Raw genomic sequence first — 17,924 nt, 5'->3', positions numbered from 1 at the left:
TTAAGGTAAAACCACTTGAATGTTTGCATCTTCCTATTCTTTAAAGAAAATATAATTAAGTGCTAATTAACAATCAAATTTGCAGCATCATTGTAAAATAAATTTAAATATAGAAGAGAAGCTTTTAATTTTTCTCAAGAAATATGCCATACATTGGATTATATTAAAATCTAGGAAAACTGATATGGAAGTACAGTAACTTGATGTAATGGAGAATGACAGGTAGAGGTCATGTATCAAGCCAAATGCAAGCAAACTTCCCTAATACTTGTCATCACAGGTGTGAGAAAATTGATGTGTTCATTTATATCACATTAACATCTGTTGCCACAGTCCTTAGAAAAACAGAAAACCAGCATATGAAGATGGGTGATTGTATGTGACAACTTAGAAAATATTTGTCATTTTTAGTCATTGTCCTGTACAAAGCATGAAATTTACAGAGCAGAAGTTGAAGTATCCCATGCTGCTGATTCTGGTCCTGGTGTTTACTGCAAGAAGCAAAAAGAAAGCAAAGAGTTTGGGGCAACAGCAATCAAAGAAATAAAAAAGAAGACATGCAAGGCTTTTAAGCCAAACAGAAACTGAGAGTCTGAAATTTTAATGGCACCATTCACTTTTTGATGTGAATGCTGATAATCTCAGGGTTACAGAGTTATCAGTCTTGTCTTGCTACTTGCATTCCTAAAGTGTGGGGTTTACAATTTACATTTTAGGACCTGTTCTGCCCTGCACATTACTCACTTTTGGCTATTCTTAGAACAACTTCAGATAAAATACCCATTAGATGACAAAGCTATAGATAATGTGGACTTTAAGCACTGCTGCAATTGAAAGCCATTTAGAGCTGGAATGGATTCTGATTTTACTCCAGAACAGACATGGTGGGGCCCTCAGTTTTGGTTTCTGAACCATTGCCATGGTGCTCAGACCTTATCAGTGAGAGATGGCAGGGGGAAAATGGAGGAGCAGGGGGAGGCAAACAAATACAACTGACCTTGGCTAAGCTGAACATGTTGGCTTGACAGATTTCTGAACACTGTTCTAAACACTTGGTTTTATCCCAGCACGGCTGCCCTCTCAGGGCCCTTTGTACAAAATTGGTGGTCGTTCAATTAGAAACATTTCCAGACATTGACTCAGAAATGTTGGCATTGAATATGTCTAAACAAATGGGGTGGCTGCGTGAAAGGCGAGAGGACGATGGTTTTCTTCTGCTAGCATACTTTGTGATGTGATAATGAGGTGCTCTTTTTGTAATAGGCCATAGTATTGTGTAGGTATGAGGATTTCACACACCAGCAAATTTCAAAGAACTGTTTTCAGTATTCCAGGAAATTAAGTGATAGAACAAGGCTTTATACTCAGTGTGCATTCTCTGCTCCCACACTGTACACCTCTAATGCAATTTACCAGTGAATTAAGCATAAGATGTGATTTATCCCACCAACCTAATATTTCATGTTAGTCAGTGGGGTGACTGCTTTTATGGCTTAGCTTTATAATGCCATTATAGTTGAGCACACTCCTGCCTTAGCAGTGTGCTTAAGGGGGTCTGTCTTTGATATGTGCATGTAGCTCTTATTAACTTCAAATTCTTCCTTGATGCAAACTCCCTGTAGTCAATAGAGCTAAAAGAGGGTTCTTTGCACCTTCTGACTAAGCTTTTTCTGTCAGCTTTTATGGAAACAAAATGGTGCCAACGTGACATAAATTTACACAACCCCTGCTCACAGCATATATTGGTGGAATTCTATTCTACTCTCTATTTCAGGACGCCATATTTTAAAGCACAGGTTTTACCTTTTAGGTTATTGTATGCTAACTAAATTAAATTATATTGTATGACATAACCTGTCCTTGAACTAGTTTGTGATCTCCCTATAACTAGACATTAATTAATGAAAAGCCCAATTAAATTAACACTAAAGAGAAATAATTTTCAGTACTCATGACCAACTCTCATTGTCATTCTAGGCAAAGGGAGTTTCTTATGCTTTTCTTTGGGTTTGAGGTTTTTTTGGGAATTTTGGGAGGCTTTGTTTATTTGTTTTTCTGGGGTTCTTTACGTGTTTTTTAAATTTTTTTTTTTCTTTGTTTTAAATTTTTTCTTTACTTTCTACCCTATAGAATCACAGATTACCTGTATTGTACTTGATCTTTTCCTGCGAATGCCACCACATTATTGGGAAGACATGGAACTGCATCTTTTTATTTTTTCTATTTACAAATCTGCTTAAAGTTATCTTCACAACCATTACAGGCTGTACCTAGACCGTCTGTAACTTTTCCTGATCTCTCATGTACTATGACACTTTACATTGCTAGGTAAAGATAATATATTTTTTAGAGTGCTGTAATATTATTGTGGTACTAAGCATGACTGCAGCAGAGTGTTGACATTCAAGAATGATGGAAAGTTCCTGTACAGTCCATGCTCCGGTCACTTTTTTAATCATTGCTGCAGCCCTATATCCTTTTATGTGTGTTATGGTTCACTTTGTTAAAGTAATCTATAGTATAGTGGAGCTACATAGTAGATGAAAAATAACTCTTAGTTATGAATTTCCCCTAGATCAGGATGTATCTGCAAACATTTTACAATGCCAATTTTAAGGTAACATTTTGCTGCCAAAACTAATGGACTAAAGCATTCCCTTACAGAGTCTGATATGAAAGTGTAGAAGAGAAGGTCACTTACTCTTTATAAAATCATTATTTATGTTTATACAACTGCAAACAAATTACTGGGTCTTGGGGTTTGTGGGGAAGAAAAGCTCTAAAACTTGCAAAATATTTTCTCCAATTTCGATACAGCTGTAAAGAGATCAAGGTCTTGGTTAGACTAATATTCTAATGCCTTATTAAGAATTAAAGTGTTGACAGTTTGATCCTTGTGGAAAAAAATAGCAAATAAATATCTGAAGAGATTTATTTATATATTTCACAGTCCTTGTCCTTTAAGTCAGAATTGGTTATGAAAATATCTCCTAATTTAGAAAATTATTTTTGTATTTGTCAGTTTTTAATTACTTTAAATTATTTTTTTAGTTTGTAGGAGGAACAATTTTAAATTTGAACCCATGGAATAGATAACATGAAAATTCACAACACTCTTTTATGTGGTCACATAACACCATGAAAATAAATTCTTATGAAAATGTAGAAATTGTGCTTTAAAAGAACCTTTTAAATCAAAGATGTAAAGAAGAAATGCTGATAGGTAGAAAGAACAGAATATAAGTGAGGAAAGGAGAAGTAAAATCTCAAGTGAAAAATGGAGAGGAAAGGGGGAAGAATAAAAGTTTTTGAAAAGAGTGCAAAAACAAGAACAAAAATGAAAAGGAGAACAATTAAAGATTGGGATACAAGCAAAGAGAAGGTACAAGAAGCTAGTGAGTTTTTCTTTTATGCTTCTTTGTACAGTACGCATGAAAGCTGCCACAGAGAGACAAATATACTGGATACTGGCCTGGTATTTCCATATATTTACCAGCGAGAAATCAGGAATGACGGAATGGTTTTTTACATCTCACTCTTCCCACAAAACTAGCCAGCATGGCTAAAGTTGATGTAGGAAAGCTGTACAGTGCAAGGTAAAAAGAGGATTAGGTACAAAAAGTATTGAAGTGGGCCACAAAGACTCTGAAAAGTCAATGTTTTTCATGTGCTGGGGCCTCCAGAGCTGGATGTAGCACTCTAGATTGGGTCTCACCAGAGCAAGGGAGCAGAATCCCCCCCTTTACCCTGCTGGCCATGTTGCCCTTGATACAGCCCAGGACACATTTGGCCTTTTTGGCTGCAAGTCCATGTTGCCTGGTCATGCTGAGCTTCTCATCCACTAAACCTCCAAGTCTTCCTCAGCCAGGCTTCTCTCAACCTGCTGATCCCCCAGCCTTTACTGATACTGAGGGTGGCCTTGATCAGGTGCAGGACAGTACACTTGGTCTTATTTAAACCTCATGAGATTCCCATGGGCCCACTTCTCAAGCTTGTCCAGACCTCTCTGGATGGCTTTTGGCCCGTCAGGTATGTCAACTGGACAACTTAGCTTGATATCATCTCCAAATTCATTGAGGGTGCACTTGATCTTATATGTCATCAATGAAGATATTAAATAGGACTGATCCCACCACAGACCCTTGAGGGACACCACCTGTCACTGATGTTCACTGGGACTCTGAGCCATTGACCACTCCCCCCTGGCTGCGATCGTCCAAACATTTTATTATCCATTTAACAGTCCGCCAATCAAATCCATCCCTCTCTAATTTAGAGAGAAGGATGATGTGGAGAATCATGTAAAAAGCTTTACAGAAGTCCAGAAAGTCCAGACAAAGGAATTTGTCCACTGATGTAGCCGCTCCATTGTGGAAGACCATGATGGAGTGGCTACATCCGTGAACAAATGTGCATCCAGTGAACCTGGACGATGGTCACAAAAAAGACTGAAGAGAACACTGCAGGGAATTTAACACCAAAAGTCACGAGTAAAGGAAAAACAGCTAATAAAAACCAATACGAGCACTGGTACTTTTCATTTACAGAAATTCACATGAACTTGAGAATAATAACATATCAGTCAGGAGAATTACTTTTTGTGTCTTCCTTAAAGGGTAAGCTCATCTGAATCCATAAAATAAAAGCCTTGAAAATCTGTATCTTCTCTTCCTTTTCTCCCCATTTTACCATATATTTTATTTTAGGAAATGACTGTGGGGCTTTTAAATATACATATGAGCTGCACAACATAACTTCAAATGGCCTCTGAAATCAGTAAGGAATTTTAGACTATGTTGTAATTTTCTTTTATTTCTCTCATTTTTCAGCTTCACTGGATTTTAACAAGGGACTTAAATACCAGCATAGTATAACAGGGCAGCATGGATGTCACTCTCTAAATCTCAGGCATTACTCCCATATGAAAAATGTAATCCTAAAAAAAAACCCACTTCAATTAAATCCTGGAACTAGATGAAATAGTGCTCTGTATTCCTTTGTCAAAATAATATCTTGGCTTCCCGTATATATTCTTCAATAAGAATCAGTCTTGTGTTGCTCCAGAGAGTACTGGAGGAATGGAAAATTAGCCCTAATGTGGGGTAAAAATATTTGACGCTGGATGAATGGAGAAAAGCATGCTCCATTTTCTGAGCAGTGAACACATTCCACTGCTTTGCATCCCTGCAGGTGTTTCACTGGTAGCTTCTGATCCCCAGCCTGTGTAGCAATCCCCAAATTGCTATATCTCTGCTCCTCCAGAGCTAGAAGACTGACATTTGTTTGTGAAGACCACACACTACTCAAGACATGCCACCACTGGGAGGAACACAGGGCCATGGTCATATCTGCTTTCAAACACCTCCTTTACTGGTAGTGATTTGGGCAGCTGGGCATGTAAAATCATGGTTGTATATCTAGAGATGCTAGTTCTGTCAGGGTGAATACTAGCCTTCCTCCCTGCTGTTTGAAACTGGGATGTAGAAAAACAGATCAGTGGCACAGGCAACTTGGAGCAGAGTAGGGAAACCAGAGTAATATAGAATATTCTAATTCCAAAATTAGAATATTCTAATTCCAAATATAGAATATTCTAATTCCAAAATTCCAAAATTCAGGTATATTTGAAAACTGGGGTTTTCAAATATATCTGAGGTGCTGACCAGAAGAACCAGGTGCTGATTTTTGACCTTAGATTTCTTGCACAGTCCAATTGTCACATCAGAGTTTTGGGGTCATGTTCTATTTCCCCCCTTGCCTCCATGCCAGCACAGGTATTTACTTGCTGTGACCTCAGCATCATTTTGGTTTTATTAAACCTCTTTAGTCTACAAGCAGAGATTTTCCATGAAATCACAAATCACGTTATAACAATATTACTTTTAGTGGCATTTTACCTGAGACCGGATTTGACTTTAAGAGGATTGCAGGATAATCAGGAGAAAATGTCATCCCCCCAGATTAGCTTTGTTTTATGAATGCTAAAACTGCTGGACTGTGGCATTTGAAAAGCGAGGCACAGTCAACAATTAGATATCTTGTTTTGTGTATCCACCCAGATCTTCTACATTGGTTTCAAACATTGGTTTCAAACATTGTGATCAGTGTGCAAAGCAAAACTGGTAAAATTAACTGGTTTATTTCTAGTTTATATTTGTAAAGGTAATGAACTTCAGATTTTCAGGTGAATATGTTTGTATAGTAGTGATACATCTCCTGGGTCGTGGGAAATTGGAATTGCTGTGCTATAAATTGTTCTTCAGGATCTGTATTTCAGTGCACAGATGTCAAATAAAGAGACTTACATACAGGGGGTAAATAGTCTGGAAGACTTTTATTTTTTTAAAGTTTTTTTTTTCTTTAGTCATTGTTAAACTAACTAAAGCTGGCTAAATTGATCTATACCATCTCCGGAATCTAAAAATATTGTGATATTTAATCAGTATTTGTCAAGCTACGTGACTAGATTTCCAAACTGAGGTGCAAGCAAACTACCTATTTATGCTTTCATGAGCTACTTCATGAACTCTTTTGCAACTACCCAGTAATTCAGTTTGGGTATGTGAACATATGTCAGAAATTCTCCAATATAAGTATATTATTTTGCCAAAAATTCTGAATAATATACAAAAAAAGGTTTGGTACATCTAGCCATGTTTCATTTGGCTGTGATAAATCTTGATGTCAATTGCTATGGGATAGGTTTATGAATCATACAACATGGAAGTTCTTGTAGAGGAAAATTGCTTTTTGTTTTCCCTCTGAAAGAAACTTTCCCTATATACAGTTGTAGAGTAATACAGATGTGAAAAAGATGTGTTCATAGCAATTATAAAACAAAGTGAGAAACAATTTGGAAATAAATTAATGGTAATTATTTATTATAAGTAATATGAAACAAAAAAATGAAAGAGCTGGTTGTTTTGCATGAAGAAAAAAAAATGGCTTAATATCCCTCATGAAAAATGAAATCTCTTTACGACATATGAGATGTCCCAACCATAACTGGAGACTTCCTAAGAAGGATTAAACAAGGGAAAACAAAAACCAGCATAGTTAGAGATAGAAAAAGCATTGGCAGGCATTATTGGGGAAAAGTGGACTATTTGTACATATAGACTTAGCTTTCAGAGGACTGGAACTTCTTCCAGAATTATCTCACCCTGTGGGTATGCCCAGAGAAATATTTTGACAGTGCAAAACTGTAGATAAACTGAAACTGATGCTTAAATAAAGATCTTCTCAGATTGAAGTTAAAAAGAATTAAATACAATTATTCTTATATTTTATTCTGACATTCCTTTTTTTAGAAGAAAACCATGGACAAAACCAGAACTTCTGAGAAGGCTTAAAAATTTATTTATGGCAAAGAATATTTGACCTTGAAAAATGGGGCTATATGGGGATTGTGGTGTGAATTTTTCTTTGTCATGGATTATAATAACATTCTCAACCTCTTGGGATTCCACTGATTGTTTGGGTTTTTTTTTCCCTAAACCCCATGCATGCTAAGACTTACGGGTTAAAAAGCAGAGGTAGATATAAATGTCAAACAACAATACCCATAAAACAAGAGGATTATTTTTTACTTATGTATATTCATTATGTCAAGCAGTCAACTGCTTAATGTAGAAAGTTAACTTTGTTGATCATTTAAGTGGACATTGAATTATGCTGACTAGATATAAATGGTTGAGTATATTCTTGAGAATGTTTAAGAAAAATTGACTGCACTGGTAAGATGATTTTCTTTTCTGCTACCATTATTTGGATACTAACCACTATCACACTTTAAAGTGTAATCTTTTAAGTAAGACTACCTGGACATTAAGTCTGTTTAGCCTTCATTCCTGATGATCACTGCATGTCAAAGGCAGGATTGGTGGTTTTTTTTTTGGTTGTTTTTTTTTTTTTTTTTTTCCATATCTAACTTGTAAGCTGCTTTCAAGAGACTAGGTAGCAAGCAGGAAATATAATATTATGTGCTTGCAGTCCAAAAGACAATCCACATCCTGGGCTTCATCAAAAGAGGGGTGACCAGCAGGTCTAGGAAGGTGATTTTCCTGCTCTACTATGCCCTTGTGAGACCCCCACCTGGAATACTGTGTCCAAGTCTGGGGTCCTCAGCACAAAAGAGATGTGGACTTCTTGGAGCAGGTCCAGAGAATGGCCATGAAGATGATGAGAGGGATGGAACACTTCTCCTACAATGACAAGATGAGGGGGTTGGGTTTCTTCAGCCTGGAGAAGACGTTATAGCCTTCTAGTACTTAGATAGTGCTGCAGTCAGGTAGAAGAATTATAAAAGAAAGGCCTCATAAAATCAGGCCTTCTCTGTTAGATCGATGGCTGGCCTGTCATTTTTTCTAAGTGCAGCTGGAACTTTGCAAATTCCCATGTGAAAACAATCCTGGCATGAATAGTTCGTTAACATAACAGTCTATTCCTGGTTAAAAAACAACTAGCACCTGCATAAACATTAAATCTATCCCATGAGAATCAGTGAAGAATAAATGTAAGCAATCTAAGAGTAGAGAGATTTGATGGACAAGTAAAATACCTTTTAGTAACCAACAGAGTAATTGGCAAGGAAGCTATTAACCGATTAAAGTTGCACAAGAGGTCTGTAAAAACTGTATAAAAATGAGTTTTGTGAATAAAGAGGGGGCTTTCTGGACGAAGAAAATGGAGTCTTGAGTGATTAATTCTGGTGGATTTGACTTATAAAAAACAGGAAGAGCAACTTTTAACATGGGTGAGTAGTGATAGGGCAAGGCAGAATGGTTTTAAACTAAAAGAGGAGAGATTTGCCAGCTGCATACAAAGGCCTAATTACGTAGACTGATCAATATAAACCCAACAGTACACTAGAAAAATTTTGCAGTGATTTTTTTTCTAATTCTAAGAGGACTATTTGCTGCCTGAGGATTTCAATCAAAATCCACAACCTTTAATAAAACATAGCGCATCCAACTTTAGTGTATATAGAATACAGTTGGAAAAAGTAATGACATGGATATAGAAATAACAATTTATTTGGTTTAGTTAAATGTAATTTTAAAATTTGTTTCAGAATAATTTTATTCATGTTTATTTCTGAAATGAAAGATGCTATTGCAAAACAGAATTTCCAAAAACCTCAATTTTTAAATATAACTGGATCATACTTCCAAATGTGAACATTGGATGTTATATGTATTTCTTTTCAGTGCAGCTCCTTGGCACAAATGAGAATTTGTCACTGGTGTTATTTACTGAATCATTATAATTTTTGTTGTGAGACAGAGGTACAACTTTTTCTGCCTCATCTGTTCTGTGAAGGGTAATATAAATGGTACTACTCTGACCTTTTTAGTGTTCTGTAATTTGATTCGCTTGCCATTCCTATCTTCTTCTGTTTGTGACCTCAGCAACCTGTGACTAGAATGGACACTCAGTCAAAACACAGAATACTGAAAAGGTCACAGAAGTAGAATTTACTGCATCTACTTCTCAGGACAGACTGAACAATGAAGTAGTGGTACCTGGTTCTGATAATTTATTTCCAAGAGGGCTGAAATAGAGGTAAACTAGTGTCCTTGTGATAACACCTCTGACAGGAAAAGTTCTGCCTGCACCTATATGCATGCACTCATGGTGATTAGCAATCTAGCCAGGACACTCACTGCCTTAATTTCTTTTTATTTAAAATGGCAGTAAATTCAATAAAGCATATTTTCAAAGTTTACTGGCCTTTAAATTATTTTTCTTCTTCAGTTCAGTTGAGAAGATAAGTAAATGAGGTGGGAACTTTGTAGTCTATTAAAGAGAGTTTATCAGGATGGAAAAAATGATTGTGCAGCCACTGTAAAATGTTCAAAGTGTACAAAATATTCCTGAACACTTTTTTCAGTCTCATGTACTCACGTTTGCAATGCCTTGTCTTTTAATATCTTGTGTTTCGTAATCATATTCAAAATGTATTTCATTGAAGGAATACGTAACTGATGGTCTCTTACAGTGTTTTCCCATGTAAGTATGAATGATTTCTTCTCTTAAGAGTAATCCCCCTTTCCCAAAATCCATGGTGTTTGCTAAATTAAGGTGTTCAGCTCTCTGGAACTGCAAGGGGGAAGAAATTAAGCCTGAGAAAGCTGCCTAATGAATGAACTGTGACTAAGTCAATTTTTGAGTCAAATATTCTCCATTTTTGTATGGTAAACCCATGGACTCTATAGCACTGTTTCATTAGCTGGGAAAAATATGATAGTTTACTAGTTTTGAATATGAAGATTCTGTATTATGTATTCTGGATATTTTGGGTTTAGAAATAAAACAGTAAGTGCAGCTGCCAACCGGATATACGTTTAAGTTAGGCAGCTGTGCTGTAGTCAATAAGAACTCAACACTCTAACATATTAGCTACATATGGATGTAAAATTGGTTGGAAAAACAACAAAGAGGTGGTATGAATTCTATTTTTAATGAATAGCTAATTTGAAGTGCTTCTCAGTGCAAAGGTCCAGCCTGTGCCTCTAAGAGCAAGTAAGGTATAAGTGCATCCCCAGGCTGTGTCTATAGCAGCTGGCAGCAGTTCTCTGCTTTCTGCAATGCATGTGCCACTCCTTTTTCTTTGGTCATCCAGACATTCTGGAGTAACCCTAGTAACCTCCCAGCCCCTGCTTTCTTTTCCAAGGAAGTATGTGGAAGGAGAATTTCCACTGAGGTCTCATTGAAATTCTGGGAAGGATATGGCTAGGAAACCCACTTAACTAAGGAGCATGTAGGACTTGGAGGGGTAAATCCTGAGCAGAATTAAGAGCTAGCTTGGTCCTACAACTTTACTATTTGATGGGAAGCAACATCTTTGAAAATGTGCCAAAATTCAATTTTGAAGATAACAGGAGTCTTCCCATTTACTTCACTAATACTGAAAAGGGTATCAGGGGGATGACAATTGCTTTCTTTTCACAAGACTGCTAAGCATATCAATTGCAACTGAAGGAAAACTTGCTTGACAGGACATATGTGACCCTATTACTGTCTCCCAAAATACCAAGCATGGCAGCCTATTAACTCTGTTTTCAGCCTGTCACGCACAGAGAAAATAATGGCTGTTTCTCTATATTAGTTTTTTGTTAAACTGATTATTCATTTGCTTGAAGTAATATATGTTATTTTTAAAGCTATGGAAAAATCTCACTTAACATATTAACCTAATGGATTGTATGCAAATATAAGCACCTATAAAAAATATATCTGAGTGTATGCATATAAAAGTAAGGGATTATGACTATATCTAACTAGTAATGTTCAATTAGCTTTTTTGAAGATGATGCTTTTTGCCTGAATTGCAGTCCATCTGCTCCTCTGACAGTCAATCTTTTCCAAAGACCTTTTGAATTTAGGGTTAAATCCCAATATAATTTAACAGAGGTGTCAAGCAAATTGCAAGATTGGTAAAAATTGGTATTGAAAAGAAGAAATTAGTATACCCATTGACAGAGAACACAACATCTGTCCCTGTAAGGCTGGCTCACCATGCACCAATCAACTGGTAAGCACATAGCTTAGAAAGAGACAAAGCATATCACAGGAGAATGCTTTGGAGAATCTGGGAAACATATATAATTTCTATATGAGAGAGTCGTAACCCTTCCACAGCTTGGGATATTTCAAGTCGGGGCATAATGTAAAACATTCATTAAGAAAATAATTTCCCTAATTTAACTATTCAAGTAATAACCTTTTTACTTCCCATGCTGTATTTGACTTTTTTTTTTTTTGGGTACCAAAATATGAAAAGATATGCCAAAAATAACCATCATTATTTTCTTCTCATCCCATTTCACAGATTTCAGCTCTCAGTCACTGTCACAGTAAGGATACTGAGCTGTATCAACTTTTGGTCAGGCCTAAGTTTTGTGTGTCATTATTTTCTTTTGTATCTGAAAGAAAGAGGCTAAATCCCTATATTTCTGTTGCCATTTCTTTGCCACCTTTGCAAAAAACCTGGAAAAACAAACCCAGTTGGCTTCCTGACCTAAACAAACCCCCTATAATTGTTAACTCTTGTTCCCAGCTCCTATGCAGAGCAGGAATAGAAAATGATTTTGACACTTTAGGGTAAATATATAAAATAAAGTCAATTAATATGTTAAAGTTCTATGAAAGTGAGTAGCTCTTGGACATTGGATCTTGACTGCTTATGCTGTTTAGCTGTTGGAAAAATCGCTTGTATGGCTCTGTCTTGGACCAGCTAACACTTTCTGTGCAAATCCTGAGCATGGCTGGAAAGTGGTAAGGAAAAGAGAACTTAATAGTATAGACAGAGTCCATCCATGCCCAGCTGTCTTCAGCGCCAGGAAATGATGCCAAATATGTTTAATTTACCACTCTAGTCACAGCCTAAGTCCTGGACTAAAAATAAATGCATTCACTGAATATTTTAATCATGCAGCAATTTTTACTTACTACATCCAATTACCTTCATGCTACAAGACCTTCTATCTCAAACTCAGGCTCACCATTTTCTAGAAGAGACAGAAAGCAATATCAAACAGCTTTCTGTCCTCACAGGTGTTGCTGATGCTGAGAATCTACTCCATTAGACCTCTTACTCAGGAAGGTATATAAAGCAGCTAGAAATGTTACTGCTTGGGAGCAGAAAGGACTTTAGTGTGCTGATGAGAGCAGCCCTGAGGCAAAAGACTTGAGGGTGTTGGTTGATAAGAAACTTGACATGAGCCAGAAATGTGTGCTGGCAGCCCAGAAAGCCAACTGTGTCCTCAGCTGCATTCAAAGTGTGGCCAGCAGGTCAAGAGAGGTGATTTCCATCTTCTACTCTGCTCTCAGTAACACACTAAAGTCCTTTCTACTGAAGTTGTGTTGCTTTCCAGCCTAGGTATATCATTTTTGTTGAAGGGAAAGGCAGCTAACAAACTGGTCTGAAGAAAAGTTCCTTTCTTTTGCATTGTTCACTGGAGTACATTCACATTCCAGTCTGGCTACAGTATCCACTTGTGGGATACAACCACTGCTGTGTTTGATGACAAAAACCTGTGATTTGTTGAAAAGAATAATTTTTTCTGTTTTCCTTTAAAATTCATTTTGTTCACTGGATATTATTATATATCAAACCAATGCTTGAAAAAGGATTGCAATCTTTAGAGTAAGCTTAATGAAAAATGCTATTCTGTAACTGGAGGGGGTAATGGTAGAGCATATGTGATCTTTCTGTATAAAACAGACTAAAAATATTGACCTTTATTTTTTCAAGAACATAATTTTTCAATCAAAATAATTTATTATTCTAGTTCTGTATCAACAGATTTTTTTTTAATGCTAAAATTTTGTTTTTCTAGGGTTGAAGTTCTTCATTACAATATGTGGAAGCAAAGCAGTCCATATGTTCCGAAGGTGAAACAGACAAATGGAAATCTGTGATGTAACCTGCTAATGTTTCCAACACAACAAGCATCCTGCCTTGTGCAAAGATGTGCTAAGACTTCCTCAGCAGTCTTGTGCATGATTTTGAGGATGTAACACAAGAAGGAAAGCTAATCTTATGGCAGAAAAAGGAACAAAATGAATCTTGAGCAGGCATACAAGAGATTAATACCAGATACGGCAAATGGACTATTCTGCAGTAAAACGAAAGTAGATAAAACAAGTTTATGCAAGCTGGAAGAAATTAGCTGGAGCTATGTTTCATCAGGATACACACCAAAACAATGTGGATAAAACCTGTCATTTGTTTTAAGTCACAGGTTGATGATGTTCATTAAGACCATAATCAGAGTTCAAAACAGCATTTTTATTATTAATAGATCTGTAATGTTTCTTTTGGATTTCTCTGTCAGTTCATATCTTGTAATAAAGGGCAGGAAAATGTTACTCTTCCTATTATAATACTATTTTTAATTGGAAAAAATTAGGCAAAGTAAAAGCTTTTATGAAATCCATCTTATACATGGACTGCTCTTAATGTCCTTATATCAACAGAAACATTCTTACTTCTGTGAAGGCAAACTCAGATGAAAGGTGAATTTACAATAGCTGGAGGTTAAAGACAACCTTTTCAAATCAGAATGTCTAAATGCAGGCACCAAAATACCTTACAGAAAGTTACAGCAGTGGCCAGCATTACTTCATTGACATTTAAGTTTGAATATTTTTCTCTATGTGGCTTGTTCATACTGACACTACTGATCTGAAACATAGCTGAAAAATCTTGATTTTTTGTCATTTTATAGAAGTTGCATTGTGACATTACAGTCAAATTCTGAAAGTTTTTATGTACTTGTGAAAGTCTATGCTTTCATCACACCATTGATAGCACAGTCACAGACATGGAAGTGAATCAAAAAACTCCGCTGCATTAATAATAGGGAGCAATAATTAGGATTGCTGCTTCATTTTAATTATAGCAAGCTGCTTGCATCTAGAAGGAAGTTAGAACAAAAAAACAATCTTTGAGTTAGATTCACAGAAAGAATTGATCAGCAACTGACAATGGAAAGAGCTCATCTTCTACTCAGTGGAAACTCCTATCCAAATGCCAATTATAATTGATTGTCTATGCAGTGTATGCCACCACTCTTAAAACAGAATGAGCTACTTTTTTTGCCTACAGCTAAGGATCCAACATTCTGAAAATCCTTTATATACTTTCCCAAAAGAAAATTTGTAAGGTTTTACATTTGACAAGCATTTTATGTTCTTACTTTCTCAGTAAAATGTTTTCCTCAGTTTTATAATGAATGACTTATCCAAAATGAACAGTTCTTTATGTAAAGTATTTTTGTTTTATTGTGATACAGAAAGAAGCTCATTGTTAACACAGTAGTTGTGGTTACCTGGAAGATAATTCAGTCTCAAAACCTAGCATTAAAAGGAGCATACATTTTCTTTGGTAATACATTTACAAACAATTTTAGAGATGGCATTTCAATAAAATAGATTATTCTAGTTTTTATTAATGGGAAATAAGATGTCAACATAATTACAATGTAGATTATGGGGGTTATATCCTCAGACCTTCCCATATAATTGTTTTCATATTCTTTCCTGCTTTGTCATATCAGCAAACTTCAGTTTTGTACACTAGAGAGCAATTTAGGTAATTAGACTCAATGATCTTGGAAGTCTTTTCCAGTCTTAGTAGTTCTACGAAATACTTCTATGAAATACTCTAAATTTCAGAAAATTACATTTTCACTATACAATAGAAATTAGTGAAAAAATGTCCTATCCATATGTATGTGTTTATATATATATATATATATATATATATGTACTTTTGAATCATTACATTCTGAGGTTCTCTTGTAGTCTGCCTGTTAAAAGCAGCTATTACATCCCAAAACACTGCAATGTCAAAGAATACTTTAATTAAATTATTCTGCAAGTCAGATTTTTACATAAATTAAAATCTGAGCACAATGTAATTATTGTTTATCCATTTTTTCAGAAATGACTTTTGATTTCTTTGTAAAAGTTTAAAAATACAGTAGTGCTTTTGAGCCGCTATAAATTGGCATAGCTTTATTGATTTAAGATGATTTGCACCTGATTTACATTTCCTCAAAACCCAGCCCACTTCCACTGCACCTGCTGTCACTGATCAATATGCATTCACTCTCCACAGAAGAGGGAAGCAAGAGACAATGGAAATTCAGTTTTTGTTTTATTCACTGTATCACAGCAGGACAGAAAGGAAGACAGAGAGGATATAATTTTATTTTTTAATATTTAATTTGAAGACAGAAACAAATTAAAATATGCCAATACTCTAAAGAGTTAATGAGCATATGCTGCTCATAGTCAGTTACCATAAAGATCAGTTCATTTCTTTCCACTGAGTTTAACTGTACTCTAAAGGAAAGTAACGGGAAAGTTTTGAAATCCCTCACTAAGAGTCATATTTTTTCCCATCTGAAGCCTTGTAAATCTGTTTAGTTTTTCTCCTAATACATGCTATGCTTTACAAAATAATAATGCACTCAGTAATTGGTTTCCGATTGTTAAAAATGGATGTGTATAAAATCCCACATGAATTATGTGTTAAAGGAGAATTGCTTTTCAATTCAATCATCTCAGATATTAACTGCTGCAAAATACCAGCCTGAGGGAGAAACTGAATACAAGTAATGAAGTTTTAGGCCTACTGATTTCAGAGCCTCAACTTTATCCCAAAATTGAACATCCATTTTCCATCTGAATTGTGATACTATGGAAGTTCCAGGCTCAGAATTTCATCATGTAAGAAACTGAAGAAATTACAAACTTTTGTGTAAGTACAATAGGTAAACAAACTTTTGTAAACAAACACACAGATACATGCACAGAGCTTGTGAGCATAGACATACATGCACAAATATACTACATTAAGTGGCCTCAGCCCCCAATTTCCTAAATTTAGAACCACATTACCAGACTTGAATTGTTCATTTTATTTCTGCAGACTAATTTTGACAAAATACACAATTTCTACATATTCTTTTCCTTACTTACTAACCTCCGGGCCCTTAAAATTAATTTGCATATGTTTTAAACATTCATTGAGTCTATATTAGGTAATAATATATTTACCTTATGTTCACTTTTCTTATGATATAATAAAAACAGAGTGATTCAGTGTGACGTATTAGCAAGTTTTACTCTGCCATGGTCACATATCTAATAGTTTGAAATATAAAGTTAATTCTGCATTTTCCTGTGATTATCAATTTAAGTCATCCTTAAAATAATTATTTAACCCTATTACAATATTCTTTTATGTGCTGCTCCTTGGGAATGTCAAAGTACAGATTTCTGTTGCAGTTTTTTAGGATTGTTTTGCTTACCTATCATAGAATGAGAGAATGGTTTAGGTTAGAAGGAACCTTAAAGATTATCTAGTTCCAACTCTCCACCACGGGCAGGAACATCATCCAGCTGCTCAGATCTCCAGCCAGCCAGGCCTTGAACACTTTCAGGGGTGAGACACCCACAGATTTTCTGGACAACCTATATCAGCATCTTGCCACCCTCACAAAAAATAATTCCTTCCTAATACCTAATCTAGATCTGCTCTTTCTCAGTTTTAAGCCATTATCCCTTTTCCAGTAACCTTTTTGTCCCCAAACACACAGCTCCAGGGGAAGCACATAGATGTGTACACAGTGGCAGTTGTCACAGAGGTACAGAAACAAAACTGGCATAACTTGTGTTCGTACCCAACAGGGAGACCTGGATGTACAGTCCTGAATGGAAAGCTGCTGTCTGTGCACTAGGCTGCCTTTTGTCAAGCCTTATTATATTTCAGCAGTGCACCATCTTTTCATGTCATATAAATATGAATAATTGAAACAAATGTAATTATTCTTCTCTCCCTTTATTTCTTGCTCAGTGTATATAATGACTTATTAATGATTTTTTTGTTATAAAAATACAATTTAGGCTGAGCTATTTCTTGTTGAGACAACTGTTGTAGGCTGGTTCAGGGTGACTGATTCATGAAGTGGATGTATGATATTCAAGATTTTTAACATCTTGTTGAAAGATAGTGTGAAATAGGTTTAGCAATAAGGCTAAGGACAAGAAGAAAACCAGTATAGCTAATTTATCAGCTACTTCTGCAATAGTAATTGATACAACCACGAATCTGATGAAGGCAGAAAAAGCACCACACCACACTTCTCTGTCAGCATTGGCACAGAGCTCAACAAGCAATGTTAATAAAAGAGGCTGGGTTTCTCATAGATGTACCTCAAAGGATTCATTTGTCCAGACTGCCATTTCAGACTGCCCATAGTTTTCAGATTTTTGATATTTTCATTATTCTTTCAAAAAAACAGAACCACAACAGCAGAGAGATTAAAATTAACAGCAATAAACATTCACACATGGAAAAAAGCCCTGAAGAGTCAATAAATTGAAGAAAATATGGGTAACATTTGGGA

Source organism: Haemorhous mexicanus, chromosome 1 (genome assembly GCF_027477595.1).
Source record: "Haemorhous mexicanus isolate bHaeMex1 chromosome 1, bHaeMex1.pri, whole genome shotgun sequence".
Lineage (NCBI taxonomy): Eukaryota > Metazoa > Chordata > Aves > Passeriformes > Fringillidae > Haemorhous > Haemorhous mexicanus.
This window is presented reverse-complemented; position numbering follows the sequence as displayed.